This window comes from Sorex fumeus, unplaced genomic scaffold (assembly GCF_029834395.1).
Source record: "Sorex fumeus unplaced genomic scaffold, SorFum_2.1 ptg000021l, whole genome shotgun sequence".
Classification (NCBI taxonomy): Eukaryota; Metazoa; Chordata; class Mammalia; order Eulipotyphla; family Soricidae; genus Sorex; species Sorex fumeus.
In genome coordinates this window covers 14,603,046-14,625,931 of record NW_026606078.1, presented here as the reverse complement: position 1 = coordinate 14,625,931, position 22,886 = coordinate 14,603,046, and the positions used below count along the sequence as shown (strand labels likewise).

At 39.4% G+C, this 22,886-nt stretch overlaps 1 pseudogene; it reads left to right on the top strand.

Annotated features, from left to right (window-relative positions):
- Positions 1 to 15,387: 15,387 nt before the first annotated feature.
- LOC130023030 (uncharacterized) lies at positions 15,388 to 15,481 on the top strand (annotated as a pseudogene).
- Positions 15,482 to 22,886: the final 7,405 nt, after the last annotated feature.

Here is a 22,886-nt window from a genome sequence, read left to right as displayed (position 1 = left end):
AAACCAAGAGCTGGTTCTTTGACAAAATAAACAAGATTGATAAGCCTCTAGCAAAACTCACAAAGAAAGGGAGAGAGAAAACACTAATAAACCGAATCAGAAATGAAAAGGGGGTCATTACAACAGAAACTACAGAAATTCAAAGGATCCTCATGGAGTATTTTGAGAAACTGTATGCCACGGAACATCAAAGCCTCGAGGAAATGGATCTGTAAAACAGGAAGAACTTACAATAATAAATGTATATGCACCTAATGAGAGACCAGCAAAGAACTTAAAACAACTATTCATAGATTTGGAAAAAGACATCAACAGCAACACAATACTAGTGGGAGACTTCAACACTGCTTTGTCACCTCTTGAAGATCAACCAGACTCAAGCTTAGCAAGGACATACTAAGATTCCTAGACTCCTATAGACTCCCAAGGCTGAACCAAGAAGACGTGGAATACCTGAACAGACCTATCACCATCAAGGAAATTGAAATGGTAATAAAAAGTCTCCCCAAGCACAAAAGTCCTGGCCCAGATGGATTCACTAGTGAACTCTTCCAAATCTTTAAAGAAGACTTACTCCCGATGCTCTTTAAGCTTTTCCACGAAATTGAAATATCAATAACACTTCCAAACAGTTTCTACGAAGCAAATATCACACTGACACCAAAAGCAGACAGAGATACCACAAAGAAAGGGAATTACAGACCGATATCCCTGATGAACATAGATGCAAAGATCCTCAACAAACTACTAGCAAATAGAATCCAACTACTCATCAAAAAGATCATACACCATGACCAAGTAGGATTCATCCCAGGGATGCAAGGATGGTTTAACATTCGGAAATCAATCAACATAATCCATCATATCAACAAAAGAAAATATAGAAAGCATATGATCATATCAATAGATGCAGAGAAAGCATTTGACAAGATCCAGTACCCCTTTATGATGAAAACCCTAGCCAAAATTGGTATAGAGGGGACCTTCCTCAACATAATTAAAGCCATCTGCCACAAGCCTACAGCAAGCATCATCCTCAATGGGGAAAAACTGAGAGCCTTCCCTCTAAGATCAGGGACGAGACAAGGATGCCCACTCTCTCCACTGCTGTTCAATATAGTACTTGAAGTACTTGCAATAGCGATTAGGCAAGAAAAAGATATTAAGTGCATTCAGGTAGGAAAGGAAGAAATCAAGCTCTCACTATTCGCAGATGATATGATACTATACATAGAGAACCCAATAACCTCCACCAAATAACTCCTAGAAACAATAGACTCGTATAGTAAAGTTGCAGGCTATAAAATCAATACCCAAAAGTCCATGGCTTTCCTATATGCAAACAGTGAGAGAGAAGAAAGCAACATGAAAAAAAACAATCCTGTTCACAATTGTGCCCCAGAAAATCAAGTAATTAGGAATCAGCTTAACTAAGGAAGTAAAGGACCTGTACAAAGAAAACTACAAAACGCTACTTCAGGAAATAAAAGAGGACATGAGGAAATGGAAAGATATCCCCTGCTCATGGGTCAGGAGACTTAACATTGTCAAAATGGCAATACTACCGAAAGCATTGTATAAATTCAATGCAATCCCTATAAGGATACCCACGACATTCTTCAAAGAAATGGAGCAAACACTCCTGAAATTTATATGGAGCAATAAGCCCCCACGAATAGCTGAAGGAATTCTTGGGAAAAAGAAAATGGGAGGAATCAACCTCCCGAACTTCAAACTTTACTACAAAGCAGTAATAATTAAAACAGCATGGTACTGGAACAAAGGTAGAACTGCAGACCATTGGAACAGGGTTGAATACACTGACATCTCCCCTCAATCATATGATCATCTAATCTTTGATAAAGGTGCAAGTAATGTGAAGTGGAGTAAGGAAAGCCTCTTTAACAAATTGTGCTGCATCACTGGAGGGCTACATGCTAAAAAATGGGCTCAGAACTCTGCCTAACTCCGTGTACAAAAGTAAGATCAAAATGGATTAAAGACCTTAACATCAGACCAGAAACCATAAGGTACATTGAAGACAAAGTTGGCAAAACCCCCCATGACATTGAAGCTAATGGTATCTTCAAAGATGCCACGCCACTGTCTGAGCAAGTGAAAACAGAGATAGATAAATGGGACTATTTTAAACGAAGAAGCTTCTGCACCTCCAAAGAAACAGTGACCAAAATACAAAGACAGTCTACAGAATGGGAAAGCATATTCGCCGAATACACACCTGACAAGGGGTTGATATCCAGGATATACAAAATACTGGTTAAAATCCACAAGAAGAAAACATCCAACCCCATCCAAAAATGGGGCAATGAAATGAACAGAAACTTTCTCAAAGAAGAAATCCGAATGGCAGAAAAGCACATGAGAAAATGCTCTACATCATTAATCATCAGGGAGATGCAGATCAAAACCAAAATGAGATACCATCTCACACCTCAGAGACTGGCCCACATTCAAAAGAACAAAAGCAACTGATGCTGGCGCGGATGTGGCGAGAAATGGACTCTCCTTCACAGTTGGTGGGAATGTCCACTGCTTCAGCCCTTCTTGAAAACAGTATGGACGATTCTCAAAAAATTAGAAATTGAGCTCCCATTTGACCCAGCAATACGACTCCTGGGAATATATCCCAGAGAGGCAAAAATGTATAGTCGAAGTGACATCTGCACTTGTTTGTTCATTGCAGCACTCTTTACAATAGCCAGAAACTGGAAGAAACCTGAATGCCCAAGAACAGATGACTGGTTAAAGAAACTTTGGTACATCTACACAATGGAGTACTATGTAGCTGTTAGAAAAGATGAAGTCATGAAATTTATATACAAGTGGTACAACATGGAAAGTATCATGCTAAGCGAAATGAGTTAGAAAGAGAGGGATAGACATAGAAAGATTGCATTCATCTGGGGGATATAAAATAACAAAATATGAGATTAATACCCAAGAATAGCTGAGATCAGCACCAGGAGGATTACTCCATAGCTTAGTGGCCATTCGGGCATTCTAGAGGAAAGGGCAGCTCAGATAGAGAAGGGAACACCAAATAAAGGGTGTTTGGAGGATCCTCCTAGGAGGGGAGATGCATGTGTAAAGTGGACTATGGACTGAACATGTTTGCCACTCAATGCCTCTTTTGCAGACCACAACACCCAAAAGGAGAGAGAGAACACAGGGGAATGCCCTGCCACAGAGGCAGGGGGGATGGGGGTATGGGGGTGGGGGGGATATTATCAATGGGCACTGGTGGAGGGATGGGTATCTGATCATTGTATAATCAAACCCAAGTACAAAAAATTGTAAATCTAACACTGTACCTCATGGTGTTTCACTAATAAAAAAAAAATTTTAAAAAATGATGATCAATGTATCCTAGAAAAATCAAAAAATCTAAGAAAAAGTATGCTATGTATGTAGTAAGTATCATGCTGTTTTAATTATTACTACTTTTAGTAAAGTTCGCGGTTCGGGAGGTTACTTCCTCCCATTTTCTTTTTTCCTAGAATTGCTTTAGCTCATCATGGGGGTTTATTGTTCCATTTAAATTTCAGGAGTGTTTTCTCCAATTATTTGAAGAATGTCATGCGTGTCCTAATAGGGATCACATTGAATTTGTACAGTGCTATTGGAAGTATTGCCATTTTGGCAATATTAATTCTCCAGATCTATGAACAGGGGATATTTTTCCATTTCCTCGCGTCCTCTTTTATTTCAAGAAGCAGCGTTTTGTAGATTTCTTTGTACAGTTCCTTTACTTCCTTAGTTAAACTAATTCCTAGGTAGTTGATTTTCTGGCACACAATTGTGAATGGGATTTTTTTCATCTTGTCATCTTCTTCTCTCTCAGTATTTGTGTATAGTAAAGCCATGGACTTTTAGGTATTTATTTTATACCTTTAACTTTACTCTCGAGTGTATTATTTCTAGGAGTTTCTTGGTAGAGGTATAATGGTTCTTTAAGTATAGTATCATATCATTTGCGAATAGTGAGAGCTTGGTTTCTTCCTTAACTCTTTGGATGGCCTTAATCTCTTTTGCTTGCCTAATTGCTATTGCTAGTATTTCCAGTACTATGTTCAACAGCAGTTGAGAGAGTCGGAATCCTTATCTCATTCCTGATCTTAGGGGGAACGCTCTCATATTTTCCCCATTGAGGATGATGCTTGCTGTATGCTTGTGCTAGCTGGCTTTAACTATATTGGGGTAAGTTCCCTCTATCCCCAATTTGGCGAGGGTTTTCATCATAAACGGATGCTGGATCTTGTCAGTTGCTTTATCTACATCTATTGATATGATCATATAATTTTTATCTTTTGTTTTGTTGATATGATGGATTATGTTGATTGATTTCCGAATGTTAAACCAGCCTTGCATCCCCGGGATGAATCCCACTTGGTCATGGTGTATGATCTTTTTGATGAGTTCTTGAATTCTATTGCTAGTATTTTGTTCAGAATCTTCTCATCCATGTTCATCAGTGATATCGGCCTGTAGTTTTCTTCTCTCGTGGTGCCTTTGTTTCCATTTGGTATTAGAGAGATATGGGCTTCATAGAAACTGTTTGGGAGAGTTTCTGTTTTTTCAATTTCCTGGAAAAGTTTGAGAAGGACGGGCAGTAGATTCTCTTTAAATGTTTGGAAAAATTCAGTAGTTAATCCATCTGGAACTGGACTTTTGTTTTTGGGAAGAATTTTGATTACAGTTTCAATTTCATTTATATGACTAGGTCTATTCAGGTATTTTATATCTTCTTGACTCATCTTTGGGAGATTATAGTAATCCAGGAAGTTATCCATTTCTTCTAACTTCTCTTTTCTCTTGGCATACAGACTTTCAAAGTAGTCTCTGATGATTTTTGAATTTCTTTGGTTTCTGTTGTGATATCTCCATTTTTATTTCTGGTTCGGTTTATTAGTGTTTTCTCTCTCTGTTTCTTTGTGAGTGTTGCTAGTGTTTTATCTATCTTGTTTATTTTCTCAAAGAACCAGCTCTTGGTTTCATTGATCTTTCGGATTGTTTCTTAGGTTTCCATGTCTTTGATTTCTGCTCTAAGTTTTAGATCTCTTTCCTTTTGCCCAATTTAGGCTCCTTTTCTTGATCCTTTTATAAGATCTTGAGCTGTGAAATAAGTTGCTTATGTGCATCTTTTCTTCCGTCCTTAGATATGCTTGCCGAGCTATGAATTTTCCCCTTAATAGGGCTTTAGCTGCATCCCATAAGCTCTGGTAGTTCGTGTCTTCGTTCTCATTTGTTTCCAGGTATCTTTTGATTTCTTCCTTGACGTCCTTCCTCACCCACACATTGTTCAGCAGTGACTTGGTTATTTTCCAGGTGTTTGATTTGGTTGTCCGTGTCTGTGTGTGATTCACATCTATCCTCAGTGCATCATGGTTCTAAAAGATTGTTGATACTCTTTCTATCTTCCTGATTCTATTGAGGTATGTTTTGTGGCCTAGCACATAGTCTATTTTGGAAAATGTTCCATGCGCACTGGAGAAGAATGTGTATTCTTTCTTTGGGGGGTGTAAAGCCCTGTATAGGTCTATAAGTCCTTTCTCTTCTATTTCTTCATTCAAAGCCAATGTTTCCTTGCTGAGTTTTGTTCTTGTTGATCTATCCAGAGATGATAAGGCGATGTTGAAGTCTTCATCTACTATTGTGTTGCTAGCACTGTCCTCTTTAAGATCTGTTAGCAGTTGTTTTAAATATCTAGCTGTTCCTTCATTAGGTAGGTATACATTTAAGAGTATGATTTCTTCCTGTTGTATATATCCCTTGATGAAGAGAAAGTGGCCTTGGCTGTCCCTTCTAATCTTTTTCAGCCTGAAATCAATGTTGCCGGATACTAGTGTGGCCACCCCAGCTTTTGTGAGGGAATTGTTTGTTTGCAGGATTGTTTTCCATCCTTTCACTTTGAGTCTGTGTTTGCTCTGATTGTTCAGATTAGTTTCTTGTAGACAGCAGAATGATGGTTTCAGTTCCTGGATCCATTTTGCCACTCTGTCTCTTGGTAGGTGCATTTAGACCATTGACATTAAGGGAGATTATTGTCAAGGGGTTTTGTGCCATCTTCCTGTAGGAGTTGATTGTGTTTACACTTGTTTTCCTTCTTATCTTACAGGAGCCCCGTTAGTTCTTCTTTTAGATTTGGTTTTGAGTGTATGACGTTCCTGAGCTTGTGTTTATCTAAAAAGTGGTGTATCGTTCCATCGAATTTGAGTGAGAGTTTAGCTGGATAGAGTATTCTTGGTGAGGCGTTCATTTCTTTGAATTTTTTCACTATATACAACCATTGCCTTCGGGTTTGGAGGGTTTCCACTGATAGGTCTTCTGTGAATCTAAGGGGTGCTCCTTTGTGTGTAATTTCCTTCTTTGACCTTGCTGCTTGTAATATTGTGTCTCTGTCCACAGCATCCATCGTTCTATGATGTGCTTGGAGTGTTTTTTCTCGGGTCTCCTTTAGCTGGTACCCTTCTGGCTCCTTGGAACAGGATGTCTGCTTTCCTTAACTCTGGGAACTTTTCAGCAATGGTTTCTTTTACTCTAGCTTTTTCAATGGAGTTGTTTCCCTGTCCTTCTGGTACTCCAATGATTGTAATGTTGTTCCTCTTGGCGCCATCCCCTAGGTCTCTGATTCTCCTTAGAACCATTTTGAGGTCTTTTCCTATTGCTTGTTCTTCCCAGTGGGATTTCTGTTGCTCATCTTCAAGCTCGCTGATCCTCTCTTCAGCTGCACTTATCCTATTGCTAAGGGCACTTACTGAGTTTTTAATTTCATCCACTGAATCCTTTATTTGTGACTCTTCTTTATGTAGCTTTTTAAAATTCTGTTCTCTTTTCTTCCTGTATTTTCTTGGCTCTCTGTTCTATTGTTTCTTTCATTTCTTGTTTTAGTCTTTGGATATCTCTTCCATTGATTCTTTGAGTAGATCCTTGAACACCCTCTGCATTTTATCCTGGAATTCTTTATCAAATAGAGCGCAATTGTGGACAACCTCCATTGAGGATTTTTCTTTTCTTCATATTCTCCTTGTGGTGGAGATTTGCGCTTTGGAGGAGGTACTTTTTAGTTTTGAGCTTGTACAGCACATTTCATACAGGTCTTTTGTTAGAAATGGAGTAGGCGAGTGGGATGTTGTTGTATTCTAGTAGAGGTGGTCAGAAATTTTTAGTCGGTATTAGGCGACAAAGTGAGAGATGAAAGTCCTGAGTGCCCAGATTGGGAAATATAACTGCGGCTGCCCACCCAGGAGAAGGCCACGCCCACTTCTGGGAGGACACACTCCCTATATGGTGGCCACGCCCCTGGCCCATCCAGGGTCACTCCCACCCAGGATCCTGGAATATAGGAGGAGCGATGGAATATCCCATGGAGCTGCCTCATGTGTCCCCTTCTGGAGGGTGTCCAGTTCTGCAGGAAAAGGCAGGGGGCTGGGGGTTAGGAGTGGTGAACCTGGCTTGTGCTCCCCCTACCCACCTGGAGGGGAGGGGCTGATTAGGTGATGGACAGTCCAAAGGAGCTGCTGCAGGTGTTCCCCGCTGGTGTCCCCCTGTGGAGGGTGTCAAGTTCAGCGGGAAAAGGCACGGGGCTCTTGTTTTATTTTTACTTTATGTTCCAATCTTAATGGTATCACCAGTTTCTCAGTCAACCTAGCTAAACCCTAAAGTCTCTTCCACTTTCTCCTGAACAAGTATCTGCTTTCTGACAAAAGGGAGGACCTCATAATGCTAACATAAATCTAATACCCAGGGCCGCAGGAGATAGTGTAGTGCTTATGGAACTTGTCTCACATGCACTCAATTTGACTCCCAGACCACATGATTGCCAGAGTATCAAAGGCTGTATAGCCTCGGAAGACCCCAAGCACCATGGCCACATTTTCTGAAAATTGTCTGTAGGGCCCCCACACCTCCTGAGCATTGCTTTACAGACTCTCCCAGCAACCAAAAAATATGTAATGCCCCAGAAACATGTACTTGTCTTAAATAGGGACCCTCACTTGAGGTGAGATTCACAAGGAAATATTGCATGAAAACATAAATCAAAGAGCAGGGGAGACAGTGTAAATCATGTGAGTACAGATCATATATTTGGTGAAATGTGTTAAGATTCAGTCTTCGCACCAGGGTTTTTCCTTCAAATATGCCCCAAAGTACTGGAAAGGCTCTAGAACATTAGATGACTGAAACTCAATTATGAGTAACTTTGTAACTGTGTATCTCTTAGTGATTCTAAATGTTAAAGTAAATTTTAAATATACCCATCAAATTAACCTTTTTACCACTAAATGGGAAAGATACTTTCTAATACTTATCCTCACCAAAAGCTCAACAGAGTGTGACACTAGCCAGGAAATGTCCTCCCTTGCATTTTTCTCATGATACTTATTAGTACTTCACTCTTCTGTTTCTTCCCTTTTCTCATGCCAAATCTTCCCATCTCCCTTGCAAGCTCCTGAAACATTATACATTCAACATTGATGCACTTTGCCACTGCTCCTCTTGACGTCTTGTCCACGAACTGATTCTAAAACATAACATAGCTGCAATTACACTATTCAGGCCAAAGACAGTCATTGATATATCTTTGGGTTTAGCTTTCTACAAGCTATTGGCACACAGGTAAGTAACATTTTTTTCCTACAGAGAACACAAAAATAATTATGCTGGGTTTTAAAGTTCCATCAGTATTTTTAATGTTTTATTGAATATCTGTGACATAGACCATTACAAATCTATTAATAATTTGCTTCCAGTCATACAACCATCCAACTTCCATCCCTCCTCTAGTGTACATTTCCCAAAACCAATATTCCTGGTTCCCTAAAACCATCCCCCAACAAACTACCCCCACCCCCAGCCTGTCTCTATGGCACGATCTTTAATTCTTTCTCTTTGTCTCCTTTTTATTTTGTGCATTAAGTGTCCCATACAGGTACTAAGAGGTCATCATGTTTGTTCAAGAAATTTAGCATTTTTATCAGGAAGGTAAGGTCAGAGTAGCTTTAAGGTATGGAAATGACTGCTGAGGCTTCCATAAATACAGGGTAGTGGTGGTGGGATGCCCATCGTGACCAAGAGAAAGCCTGGTGATTTCAGTCACAAAACCTGTATATCCGAATTTTCAGCTGTTATATTTCAGTGAGAGCCATCCTGAGACAGTGGAAATCAGACGAGGGCATGGTGGCGATTTTGGATTGTGGGAGCAAGTGGCTGCACTGGGTTCTGGTTGGGTGGGCACCCAACTAACCTGCCTCTCTCCGATTTACCCTAGTATATTCAGCCATTTGCAGGTCCAAGGTTAACTGTGGCTTTTGATCACTTTCAAGATTTGTTTATGGGTCTCTGAAACTAGACCAATCCATTAGCTTGTATAGCTGAGCCAGGGGCGGTTTGTGAACATGGCTCCCACATATCTTTCGGGAGTTTAGTTTCTCTGGAAACTTAGTCCTGAGGTGTTGGTATCCAGCCAGAGGCACAGTGGCCATTTGAGGTTATCAGGAAGCCTGAAGACACCATCAGACTGTTGATGCACTCACCTGAGGGTACAGTTGGACTTCCTGGAGGCACTGCACCACCAGACTAACACGGATTCCATGAATTAAAGAACGAATAAATAACATTTTCAAAATGTGTCACTTTATTGCATTTTAGAAGGATAACTTCTAACAGAGAGGGGAATGAGATCCATTTATTACTGGATAAATGGATCTCATTCCCCTCTCTGTTAGAAGTTATCCTGGTTATGTCTGAGGCTTATGTTATGTTATGTTAGGTTATGTTATGTTAGGTTATGTCTGAGACATGGGAGTCTCCCGATGGACGGTTCCACAATGAAATAGACCACATCATATTCAATCGGCGGTTTTGCCTAACCGATGTTGCTGTTGTCCCAAAATTCCAAACGGGATCAGACCACCGTCTTCTTCGTGCAAAATTCTACCTCACAGAACGAGGAGAAAAGAATGCAAGGTTTAAGAAGAAGACTCCCAGAACAACCACCAACTGGGAACTCTTTGGCTCTGTTGCAGCAACATGGGAAGATGCCGTCATTGACAACATTGATGAGGAATACGATCGAATGATTCAGCACCTCCATGATTGTGCAAAGAATGCCAAGAGAGAGATAACCACAAAAAACCGTCTTTCTTCGAACACTCTTGAACTTATTCGCCAACGTGGCGTGGCACGTGCCTCAGGCAACCACAAGCAAACGTCCGAACTGGCAAAACAGTGCAGAAAAGCCATCAAGGATGACCTCAAAAACAGGAGAGCAGCAGTACTGGTAGATGCAGCAGAAGCTGGGAAAAACATTCGTAATGCCCGCCTGTCCTTCACCAACTACAAAACCAAGATGACTGCCCTCCGACATCATGATGGATCTATCACATCTTCCAGAAGGGCAATGGAGAAGATTATTCATGAATTCTACTCAGATCTCTTTAATAGCCACATCCACTTGCCCACATACCACATACCACATGATGGATATGTCATTCCCAATGTTCTCCCTTCCGAAATCCAACATGCCATCTCGTCGGTAAAGAAACAAAAAGCACCTGGCCCAGACAAGATCAGACCTGAACACCTGAAGAACTTACCATCAGTACTCATCAATACATTAGCTCGACTCTTCACACGCTACCTGTCTGAATGCAAGGTTCCATCCCAATGGAAAACCAGCAAGACTGTACTACTATACAAGAAAGGAGACATCCACGACATTGGCAACTATCGCCCAATCTGCCTATTGTCTGTCATCTACAAACTATTCACTCGAGTCATCCTGAATAGGATTAGCAGAACACTAGATGAAGGACAACCATGTGAACAAGCTGGATTCCGAAAAGGATTCAGTACCATCGACCATATCCACACAATAACCAAGCTCATTGAGGTATCTCGGGAGTTCAAGATGCCGCTCTGTCTAACGTTCATTAATTTAAAGAAGGCCTTTGATTCTGTTGAGACGGAAGCGGTCATGGAAGCCCTAGCCAATCAGGGCGTACAAACTCAATACATCAGGATCCTTCGTGAGCTCTATTGCGGATTCACTACCAAGATCTCACCATTCTACAAAGAAGTAATCATCCATATCAAGAGAGGGGTTCGGCAGGGTGATACCATTTCACCAAAACTCTTCAGTGCCACCCTCGAGAACATCATGCGACGACTAGAATGGGAAAACATGGGAGTGAAGATAGATGGTCGGCAACTACACCACCTCCGCTTTGCTGATGACATCGTTCTAATAACACCAAACATCAGCCAAGCGGCACAAATGCTTGCGGACTTTGACCGTGAGTGTGGAAAGGTTGGACTACAGCTGAATCTTACAAAGACAATGTTTATGAGAAACAGCCTTGTTCCTGACGCTCCATTCGCTCTCAACGGAACCACCATCTCCGAATGCAACAGTTATATATACTTAGGTCGAGAAATCAACATGATGAATGACCTGGCACCTGAGTTACGCAGGAGGAAGAGAGCGGCTTGGAATGCCTTCAAGAGCATTGAAGAAATAACTAAAAGGACAAAGAACCTCCAACTACGAGCACATCTCTTTGATTCCACTGTTCTTCCTGCATTAACATATGCCTCAGAGACCTGGACCCTACGAAAACAGGATGAGAACACTATTCGGGTCTCTCAAAGAGGAATCGAAAGAACTATGCTTGGAATATCACGATTCACTCAAATGAGAGATAGAATCCGGAGTTCTGATCTTCGTCAACGCTCAAGAATCAGAGACGCTGTCTCATTTGCCAAGACATCAAAAATCAGATGGGCTGGACATGTAATGAGGTTTACAGACAACCGCTGGACTAGAGCCATTACTGATTGGATTCCACGAGACATCAAAAGATCACGTGGACGCCCACCTATAAGATGGTCAGACTTCTTCGTCAAGACCCTAAATGATCGGTTTGAGGCTCTACATGTTCCTAAAACGAACAGATACCATTGGGCTACGCTAGCACGCAACCGGGATGAATGGAGACGTTACTGGCACCCGCTCGAATAAATCGATGAATAACGGGGATTAAGTGATTAAGTGATTAAGTGATAACTTCTAACAGGGAAATAATCTTCATGGTATAATCAAGACCTACGATTTATTCTTAATATATTTAATAAAAGCTACACATTTTGGAAATTTATACAAAGAAATTCTTTTATATTATCTGTCTTCATAATTTACTTGTAAATTACTAAGATATCACTGTTTCTTCCACCGTTCTTAGCATAGAAATTTACCGATAGAATGTGCTAAGTAAAAATTCATTTTGGCACTTCTGTTCAATGTAGTACTGGAAGTACTTGGAATAGAAAATAGATAAGAAAAAGATATTAAGGGTTTTTCATGTATGAAAGGTAGAAATAATCTCTCACTATTCACAGAAGATATCATACTATATTTAGAGAATACTAAAATCTCTACGAAAAAACTCCTAGAGGCAATAGACTTTTATAGTAAAATTGCAGGCTATAAATTCAATACCCAAAAGTCTATGGCTTTTTTATATGCAAATAATGAGAGAGAAGAAAGTGACATGAAAAAGCAATCCCATTCACAATCGTGCCTCAGAAAATCAAGAACCTTGGAATCAGCTTAACTAAGTAGGTAAAGGACCTATACAAAAGGAAATTAAAAGGGACACGAGGAAACAGAAACATATATACTGCTTATGGAATGGGAGAATTAACATTGTCAAAATGGCAATTCTCCAAGAAGCATTGTAAATACTCAACTTGATCCCCATAAAGATACCCATGACATTCTTCAAAGAAATTGATCAAGCACTCCTGAAATTCACTTGGAACAAAAAAAGCACACGAATAGCTAAAGCAATTCTTGGGGAAAAGACGATTGAGGCATCACCTTCCCCAACCTCAAAATCTACTACAAACGATAATAATGAGAACAGCATGCGACTGAAACAAAGGCTCAGCTGTAGACCAATGAAAAGGATTGAATATACTGACACACACCCTCAAATATATAATCAGCTAATCTTTGATAAGGGAGCAAGAAATGTGAAGTGGTTCAAGAGAGTCCTCCTAAACAAACGGTGCAGAAAAAACTGGACAGCTACATACAAAAAAAAAAAATCGCTCAGACGTCTACCTAACACCATGGACAAAAGTCAGATAAAAATAGGTCAAAATCTTCGAGCTCACTGATTCTGTTCTCAGCGGCTGTTACTCTGCTGCTGAGGCCTTCCACTGAGCTTTTCAATTCGCCTACGAGATTTTTCAGGTCTGACATTTCTGATTGCATTTTCCTCATTTCTGCCTTCAGATCCTCTTGTCTTCTATTGGCATTGGTTTCCATTGTTTCTTTTAATTCCCTAAGCATCCTAAGTAGCTCCCTTCTGAATTCCTTGTCAGAGAGGTTGTCTAACACTACAGTACTGTTGGTGTCATCTGGGCTAGACTCTTCAATATGAAAGTTTGGTGGGCTTTTGCGTTGCTTTACCATTGTGAGAGGTGTGGTTTAGTAACAAAGTAAGAAAGTATGAGATTAATACCCAAGAATAGCTGAGATCAGCACCAGGAAGATTACTCCATAACTTAGAGGCCAGCCGGGTATCCTAGAGGAAAGGGCAGTTCAGATAGAGAAGGGAGCACCAAATAAAGGATGTTTGGAGGATCCTCCCAGGAGGGGAGATGCATGTCGAAAGTAGACTAAGGACTGAACATGTTTGCCACTCAATGCCTCTTTTGCAGACCACAACACCCTAAAGGAAAGAGAGAACACAGGGGATTGCCCTGTCACAGAGACAGGGGGGATGGGGGGATGGGGGTGGGAGGGATATTATCCATGGTGGTGGAAAATGGGCACTGGTGGAGGGATGGGTATCTGATCATTGTATAATTGAAACCAAAGCACAAAAAATTGTAAATCTACAACTTTAAAAAAATAAAATAAAATAAAGGGGAAAAAAAATAGGTCAAAATCCTCAACATCACACCAGAATCCCTCAGGTACAGTCATGACAAGGTCGGCAAATCCCTCCATGACATTGAAGCTAAAGGTATCTTCAAATATAACACGCCACTTGCCAAGCAACTGGAAACAGAGATAAACAAAGGGAACTATCTTAAATTAAGCAGCTTCTGTACCTCAAAAGAAACAGTGACCAGAAACAAAGACTCCGCCATGCGGGCAAGATACTCCCAGAAGCCTACCAGGTTCTCTGAGAGTGAGAACTGGACAATCAGAGTTGCTGTCTTCTAAATAAGATCCAGTCTCTGGATGTTGGACATTGATGGCATTACATGGATCCAGGGGTAGTTTGTGGTTGTAACACTTAATTACTGGAAGATGGAGGATCTGGATGAAGGGGGCACAGTCTTGATCTGAGCAGCCATGGAGATCTCATCCCCCGGTCCCGCACATCTGGGTTCCTCTTCCAGTTCCTTCATGCATGAGGCTCCTTCAAGCTTGGGGAGAGTGGTCTTAAGCGTACCTATGGCTGGTTGCAGAGGTCTTCAGCTGCCGGGGCTCTGCTCAGGACGGTGAGGGAAACTCACCCCACCACCTCCAAAGGGCCCCGGTGAGGAAAGCCAGGTGCGAGGTCAGGAGACTCTTGTTTTAGACATATTTGGAATTAATTTTAGATCGAAAAGTACACATCATTCAAAATACTTATGTGCTTAGTAATAAATTACTACAAACTTGTTCAATCACGTCAGAGACCCCACTCTGCTTCAGAGAACTAGATTTTTAATTACAGATCCGTTTTTCCCATGTGTCATGACTGAGAATCACTATCAGTAGATATGAAACTCACTATACACAAAGATGCACACAGGTTACTATGAGTCATCTATGTTGTTAATGTGAGTTGGCCATTAAATTTTACTGAGACCCTTTGTTCTGTCCTTTATAGGAGACTCATGAGTCTCACCTTCCGTTCAAATTGAACTTGTAATAAGGTGGAATGAAATCATCAATATGCTTCTCACCTTATCCTTCAGGAGAAAAATCCTACATACATTCAAGGTGGTCAAAGTGCAGACAACACCATCCACCTTTTCCTGGAGATGTACACGGGACTGAGGTAAGAACAGCAAAAGGCTCTAGTTTAATGGTCTTAATTAAGGTTACAGGGAACGACATTAAACAAACTCTTATACCATCTTCCAAAAGAATTATTTTGTAAAACTGATGCCTAGGGTATGGTAAATGATAATTTGATAAAAACCATATTTTTATTTCTAGGACATTAAAGTTCTAAATCTATTTATTCATGCTGCTTTGAAATACATTCCTTGATTAGGAATCATTGTCTGCCATAGGAGTGAGGAAGGACAACACTCAAAGTAATAAGAAGAGAAAAATATGGAAAAATTAACTCCTGCTAGGTTTAACACATATACTAAAATTGAAATGATAAAATGATGAGCATGGTCCTTGCACAGAGATGATATGCAAGCTTGTAAAGCATTCCATATTTTTGTTGCAAGAAGAATGAACAGGTCTACTTTAAGCTAAGACAATCCCCACAAGTACAAAAATTCTATATAAAAAGAGCACAAATCCCCATCACAACAATCTCTCTCAATGTCAATGGACTAAATGTGCCAATTCAGAGGCACAGAATGGGAAGATGAATTAGAAAACTGAAACCAATATTCTGCTGCCTGCAAGAAACACGTCTGAACAATCAAAGCACCCATGGGCTAAAAGTAAAAGTCTGGGAAACAAGTTTTCAAGAAAATATCACCTCCACAAAGCTGGAGTGCCCATACTAGTATCAGACCACATGGACTTCAGGCTAAAGGTTATCAGAGACAGTGAAGGTCATTTCTTAATGATCATGGGATATGTACATCAGAAAGAACTCACCCTCCTCAATGTATATGATCCTAATGAAAGACCAGCAAAACACTTAAAAACAACTTCTAATTGACTTATAGAAAAATATTGAGAGCAACACAATACTAGTAGGAGATTTCAACACTTCTTTGTCACTTCTCGATAGATCAAACAGACTGAAGCTCAGCAAGGAAATATTTTCTTTAATGGAAGTGATGAACAACCATTGGCTTAGAGAAGAAATCAAAGAGGAAATAAAAAGTTTCCAGAAACAAATGAGAATGAGGACATGAGCTACCATAACTTGTGGGACACAGCAAAAGCAGTGTTATGAGGAAAGATTATAGATCTGCCACAATTCATCAGGAATAAAGAAAGGGCTTACATGAATAAATTAGAACTCAAGATTTTGGAAAATGACCAACAAAAGGAGTGCAAACTAGGCTGGAGTAAGGAAATAATAAAATTTGTAGTAGAAAGCAATGAGCTAGGAACCCAAAATACAATCCAGAAGACCAATAAAAGCAAAAGCTGGTTCTTTGAGAAAATAAATAAGATCAATAAACCATGAGAAGCCTCTCAAAGAAACAAAGAGAAAGAATTCTAATAAATCGAATCAGAAATGCAAAGGGGGGTATCCTAATAGAAAGTACAGAAATCCATAGGATCATCAGAGATTATTTTGAGAATCTTTGCAGCAGGAAATGAGAGAATCTTGAGTAAATTGATAAATTATTGGATTTCAATTACCTCCCAAGGCTGAACCAAGAAGATTTGGATTACTTGAACCTATCACTACCAATGAAATTGAAATAATGGTCAAAAGTATCCTCCCAAACAGAATCCATGGCCTAGATGGATTCAATAGTGAAATATTTCAAACCTTTATAGAGGAACTGCTTCTAACATTTTTAAGATTTTCCAGGAAATTGAAGAAACGGAAATACTCCCAAATAGTTTCTATGAGGCAAAGATCACCCTAATACTCAAATCGATAGAGACACCACAAAAAAAGAAAATTACAGACCTATTTCCTTTGTGAATACAGATACAAAAATTTTCAAGAAAATACCAGCAAAGAGAATCCAGAAACTCAACAAAAGATCACACACTATGACCAAGTAGGTTTAGCTTGGGGATGCAAGTATGGCTTAACATTCTCTAGTCAATCAACAGAATACACCATCTCAATAAAATAAAGATAAAAGTCATATGATCATATCAATAGATGTAGATAAAGCATTTGATAAGATCCAGCACCCATTCATGATGAAAAACTCTCAACAAAATGGGAGTTGAAAGTACTTTCCTCAATCTAGTCAAAGCAAATTACCAAAAACTCACAGCAAGCATTATTCTCAAGGGGGAAAATCCAAAGGCTTGGAGCAGAAATCAATGAACTAGAATCCCAGAATACAATCAGGCACAAAACAAGTTACCCACTCTCACCACTCCTATTCAACATAGTACTTAAAGTACTTGCCATATGATTTCGGTTAAAAAAAAAAAAAGATATCAAGGGCATCCAGATAAAAAAGGAAGAAATCAAGCTTTTACTGTTTGGAGATGACATGATACTATACTTAGAAAATCCCAAAGAATCTACAAAAAAGCTCCGGGGAACAATAGATTTGTTTAGTAAAGTAGCGTATTACAAAATCAATATCTGGTAAGCCATGGCTTTCCCATATATTAATAATGAAAGAGAAAAAAGAGATAGAGATAAACAATCCCATTCACAATAATACCTCAGAAAATAGAGTATAATAGAATCAACTAAAAAGGTTAAGTTACTATACCAAAAAAAAAAAAAAAACCCTACAAAACACTACTTCACGAAATAAGAGAGTATATGAGGAAATGGAATCACATCCCATGCTCATGGATTGAGAGGTTTAACACTGTCAAAATGGCAATACACCCCAAAGCTCTATAAAGATTTAATGCACTTTCTATAAGGATACCCATAACATTTTTCAAAGAAATAGATTAAACACTCTTGAAACTCATACAAAACAATAAACTCCCATGAAGAGCTAAAGAAATCTTTGGTAAAAAGAAGGGAACACCTTCCCCAACTTCAAACCCTACTACAAAGTTTTAGTAATCAAAATACCATGATATTCAGATAAAGACAGGCCTCAGATCAATGGAAAATAGTCAAATATCCTGACGTTGGCCCTCAGATTATTATTACCTAATCTTTCATAAAGGCTCAAATCCATCACAGGTAGCATGCCAGGCTCTGCCGTGAGGGCTAGATACTCTCGTAGCTTGCCGGGCTCTCCGAGAGGGGCGGAGAAATCGAACTTGCGTTGGACATGTTGACTGCGTGCAAGGCAATCGACCTACCGGCTGTGCTATAGCTCCAGCCCATTAGATGTATTCGATATACCAAACACAGTAAGAACACGTCTCATGATAGAGATGTTACTGGGTCCGCTCAAGCAAATTGCAGCCAATATGGCCGACCCGAGTTCGATTCCCCTGCCCCTCTCGGAGAGCCTGGCAATCTACCGAGAGTATCTCGTCCGCATGGCACAGTCTGGCAAGCTCCCCATGATGTATTCCATATGCCAAATACAGTAACAACAAAGTCTCCAATGGAGACGTTACTGGGCCCGCTCGAGCAAATCAACGAACAATAGGAGGGCCTTTAACTTTACCTTGCCTTCATAAATGCTCAAGAAATATGAAGTTGAGCTAGGAAGTCTCTTCAGCAACTGGTGCTGGGAAAACTGGACAGCAACATGCAAAAAAAAATGAACTCAGACCTCTTTATAGTGCCAGGCACAAAGTCAGATCAAATGTATTAAAGACCTCAATATCATACCTGAATTCTTAAAATATATGGAGAAAAATGTGGGAAGATCCCTCCATGACATTAAAGCTAAGGGAAACTTCTAGAATGAAACACCACTGACCAAGGAAGAGGAAGTGAAGATAAACAAATGAGACTACATTAAACTAAGAAGTTTCTGCAACTCAGAAAAAATGGTGACCATGATAAAAAGAGAGTCCACATAATGGGGAAAAATTATTTATGCAATACCCATACAATTAACCTCAAAATTCTGCCTGCTGTATCATTAAGAACACTAAATAGTTCCCGTGAATTTTATTCTTCTTCATATAAATTTACTCTAAAACATTTTAGATTTCCTTTTAAACAACAGATAATAAGGTAAAATTTTGAGTTCTTAATTGATGTCTCATTGCATTTTCTTTTTTTAAAAAATGCTTTTCTAAATATTCCTGGTTGCCAATGTACCTCCTACATTTTGACCCTTGCTTCTCTTCTATATTTGACCTCTATGACTCAGTTGTCACCTTATCCTTCCTATAGGGATGTTTTCCTTGGAAAAATTTTCCAAGATCACGTCTGGCTTGCTTTAACTTGGCATAAAATGGAAAACTTATTTTCTGTATGCTCTCACGCTACAGGTGATGATGTTTTCAACCTAGGTGAACTCTTTTCTGGGGAACTTTCTGGCTGTTTCTACTTGACTTCAAAATATCTAAAGGTAAGTCATCATCATTTTTTTTTTTGCGTTTTTGGGTCACACCTGCCGATGCACAGGGGTTACTCCTGGCTCTGCACTCAGGAATTACTACTCATGGTGCTTGGGGGGACCATACAGGATGCTGGGAATCTAACCTGGGTAGGCCGTGTGCAAGGCAAATTCTCTACCTGCTGTACTATAGCTCAAGCTCCCCCCCCCCCCCCCGCATCCCCATAATTCATCATCTTGAGGGCCTCAGATTTTTACCTTCCATTTAGAAACTTGAAATTTACATTGACACAGTAAATTGAAACCACAAAACCATTGAATGGCATGTTATAATGGTAGCAGCCATGAGCAAACATTGATAACCTATAAGTTGGCAAGAACGAATTCTGTCTCAGAGGCTTCACTTCTGAGGATACCTTTCGCTACCTCCTTTCTGTTATATATCCCGGGATCAGAATCTACATCAGGCCATCAGTAGAAATTGTCCACCCGAAAGCTAGCCTTCCACTGGGATCAGAATCCTTGATCCATCTAACTTGTAATTTTTCATTCATGACTTGTTGACCTTGTTTCAGTTGGAGGCATCCAGAGCATAAACTCAGCTTTCCCGTTGTTTACACAGGAAATCCAAATACCTAAGAATATTATCATTTCTGACGCCACTGTGAAAGATTTTTTTGGAATCCCACCATAAGATACTATCATTAATGTTATAATATTACTGTTCTCAATAGTCCGGATCTCCCCAAAGAACTCTCTACCCTCCTCACTCCAAGTGCAGACTCCAGTTTATCATGCTCCTGAACGTACTTATAATAGTTTCACTCAGGTTCTCCCCTAAAGTGCACACGTTAAGTTCATACCACTCCAAGTTCTTACTCCTAAACTACCAGAGTGGGCTTGGTCCTCAAACTTGTGTTCTCCCTTGAAGAAATACCGTGCTTCCTTTCTCCATGTCTCTCTGTGCTTGCTTTGTTAAACGAGTGTTCTCTCTTGAACATATATTCCTTTCCACCCTACACCGGTTTAACAAGTTTCTAAGTGTTTTTCAGTAAAATCTATTTTTCTTCACTAAACTAAAAATTTTAAAACACCAGAGCATTGTTTAAACCAATATTTGTATATTTTAAACCACAAATTTTGAAAATGAAAGGGGGTAAATCAATGGAATACTACTCAGTTGTATGAAGTGAAATCTTCTTATTATCTGTATAAAATTGGATCACATGAGGATATTATGTTTAGTGACATAAACCAGGCAGAGAAAGATAGGCATCATGCAAGTTCATGCATATGTGGCATATGGAGAAAACAAATTAAAAGGATAAAATGAGATAGACAAACGTCTAAAACAATATTTATATTCTATGAATTATAATTCAATTAATAATGGTTTCTCATACACATAATTCCAACATGACACTCCTCATTCTCTCAAAAAATAACCCCTCCTTCTCCCCCAAATCCCCAGAATCCCTCCGTCCCAATCCCCTGACTCAACTGTGTGGATCAGTTCTCCCCTTACATTGCTCTTGAACCTTTGTTGCTACCTTTCTGTGTGTCTTTACATCCCACATATGAGAAAAATCTCGCTGTATCTGTTCCTTTCCTTAAGGCTACCTTTACATGCATGATATCCTCTAGTTTCATCCAATGTTGAAAATTGCATAGTTTTGATCTTTTCAAAGCAATAAAAACAAACTTTAGAACCATGAGACTATTTAATTACCAGATGGAAAGGTGTAATCAAAGTGGAAAAACTGAACAGTGGTGAATGACAGAGTAGGCCTTTCAGTAGTGAGTGTAATATGATACATGCACGTTGATTCTGCATAATCTTAAAATTTATGAAATTCTAGTAATTCTATAATGTAATTTTAAATAATCAAAACAGTATTTAAATAACTTACATTTATCTATGATTTTGACGTATATTTTGTGTCAAACTATCAGAAATAAAAAGAATGTGAGATAGAGATATGGTGCATCACTATACTTTTAAACAAGAGAAGTGCTGAAAATTTCTGTGTCATTATGAACTGTCATATAAATTGACTCCAAAATCAAATTAATATACTCAAGGAAAAATAAAAGTCAACCAATTTAATCTTTTGCTTTCACACAGGTTCCCATCGGCTGATCTCTGGCAGAAAAAACAATTTTTAAATTATTTTTTTAAATTTTTATTACTGAAACACCATGAGGTACGGTTGTACATTTACAAATTTTGTTCTTGGGTTTCGATTATACAATGTTCAAATGCCCATCCCTCCCCCTGTGCACATTTTCCACCACCATACATTCCAGTATCCCTTCCACACCTATTCCCCCATCCCACCCTCCCTCCGTGGCAAGGCATTCCCTTTTGTTCTCTCTCTCCTTTTGGGTGTTGTGGTCTACAAAAGAGGCATTGAGTGGCAATTATGTTCAGTCCATAGTCACAATTTTTATTTTCAAAGGATTTCTTGGCAGAGATTTGGCATTCTTTGCTAGCAACCAACTCCTTTTCTTCTGCTTTTTTTTTCTAGATATATATACTTATACTCAGAATGACTAGTCATGGCACCAAACTGACAAATGTACTTGTTTTTACGTCAGTTCTATTTCCTTATTATCACATATTATTAGCAGTGGATAGAAAATAACTAGCCCAAATTTCTTGGGGGAAAGGGAAATGTTTATGCTTTTCTCAGTTTGGAAAATCCCTGTCACTAGTATAGGGACATTCATCTAAATTTGTAAACACAATGATTAAGAAGAGGTAAATCATGACTGCCACTTCAAGGAAGAATGGGTTCTCAGGAAATATCCTTGCTTTCAGAAGGATGGCTCTGTCTTGGATGGGGGCAAACATGAGAGCTGTGAGCTACCGGCAGTTAACACATGCTCTGAGGCTATGTGGTGACAATGCTGAAAAATGTGGAGAGCCCTGATTAGGTAGGGTCATGGGAGAATGGAATGATAACAAGAAAACAGAGCAACAGGACAAGATAATAGATTCCTTTGTACAAAAGTTTTCATCTCTAATATATTAATCTGTTGAAAAAGAGAACCAACTTCATATCATTCTTCCTGGCAATATATTATCCTTATACAGTGCTTCAGGAAAAAAAAAACGCTTCCCTTGTTAGTTAATATAGCCTGAATATCTGTGAGGTCTTTGAACTCTCTCTATGTATACACTGCTGATGACTGAAACCAGTCTCTCTATTTAACTATCTAAACTGCAATGGCCTCACCATTTAACTGATGGCTCCAAATCTTCTAAGATCAGTTTTCATCTCTTCCATGATATCCAGGCTTCTCTTCCCAACTGTCAACTCTCCCTTTCTTTCTCCCTCTCTCTACCAACTATGGTCTCCCTGCCAAAATTTGCTAAGACAAGATTTCTTGAAATATAGACGTAAGTTGACTTCTCTTTTTTTAAATTTAGGCAATTTTGATTTTCAAAGTCATTTATATTGGAGATTTGTCATACAATATTCCAATTCTAATCACACCACCAGTGTCTGCATCCCTCCACCAACAAATGA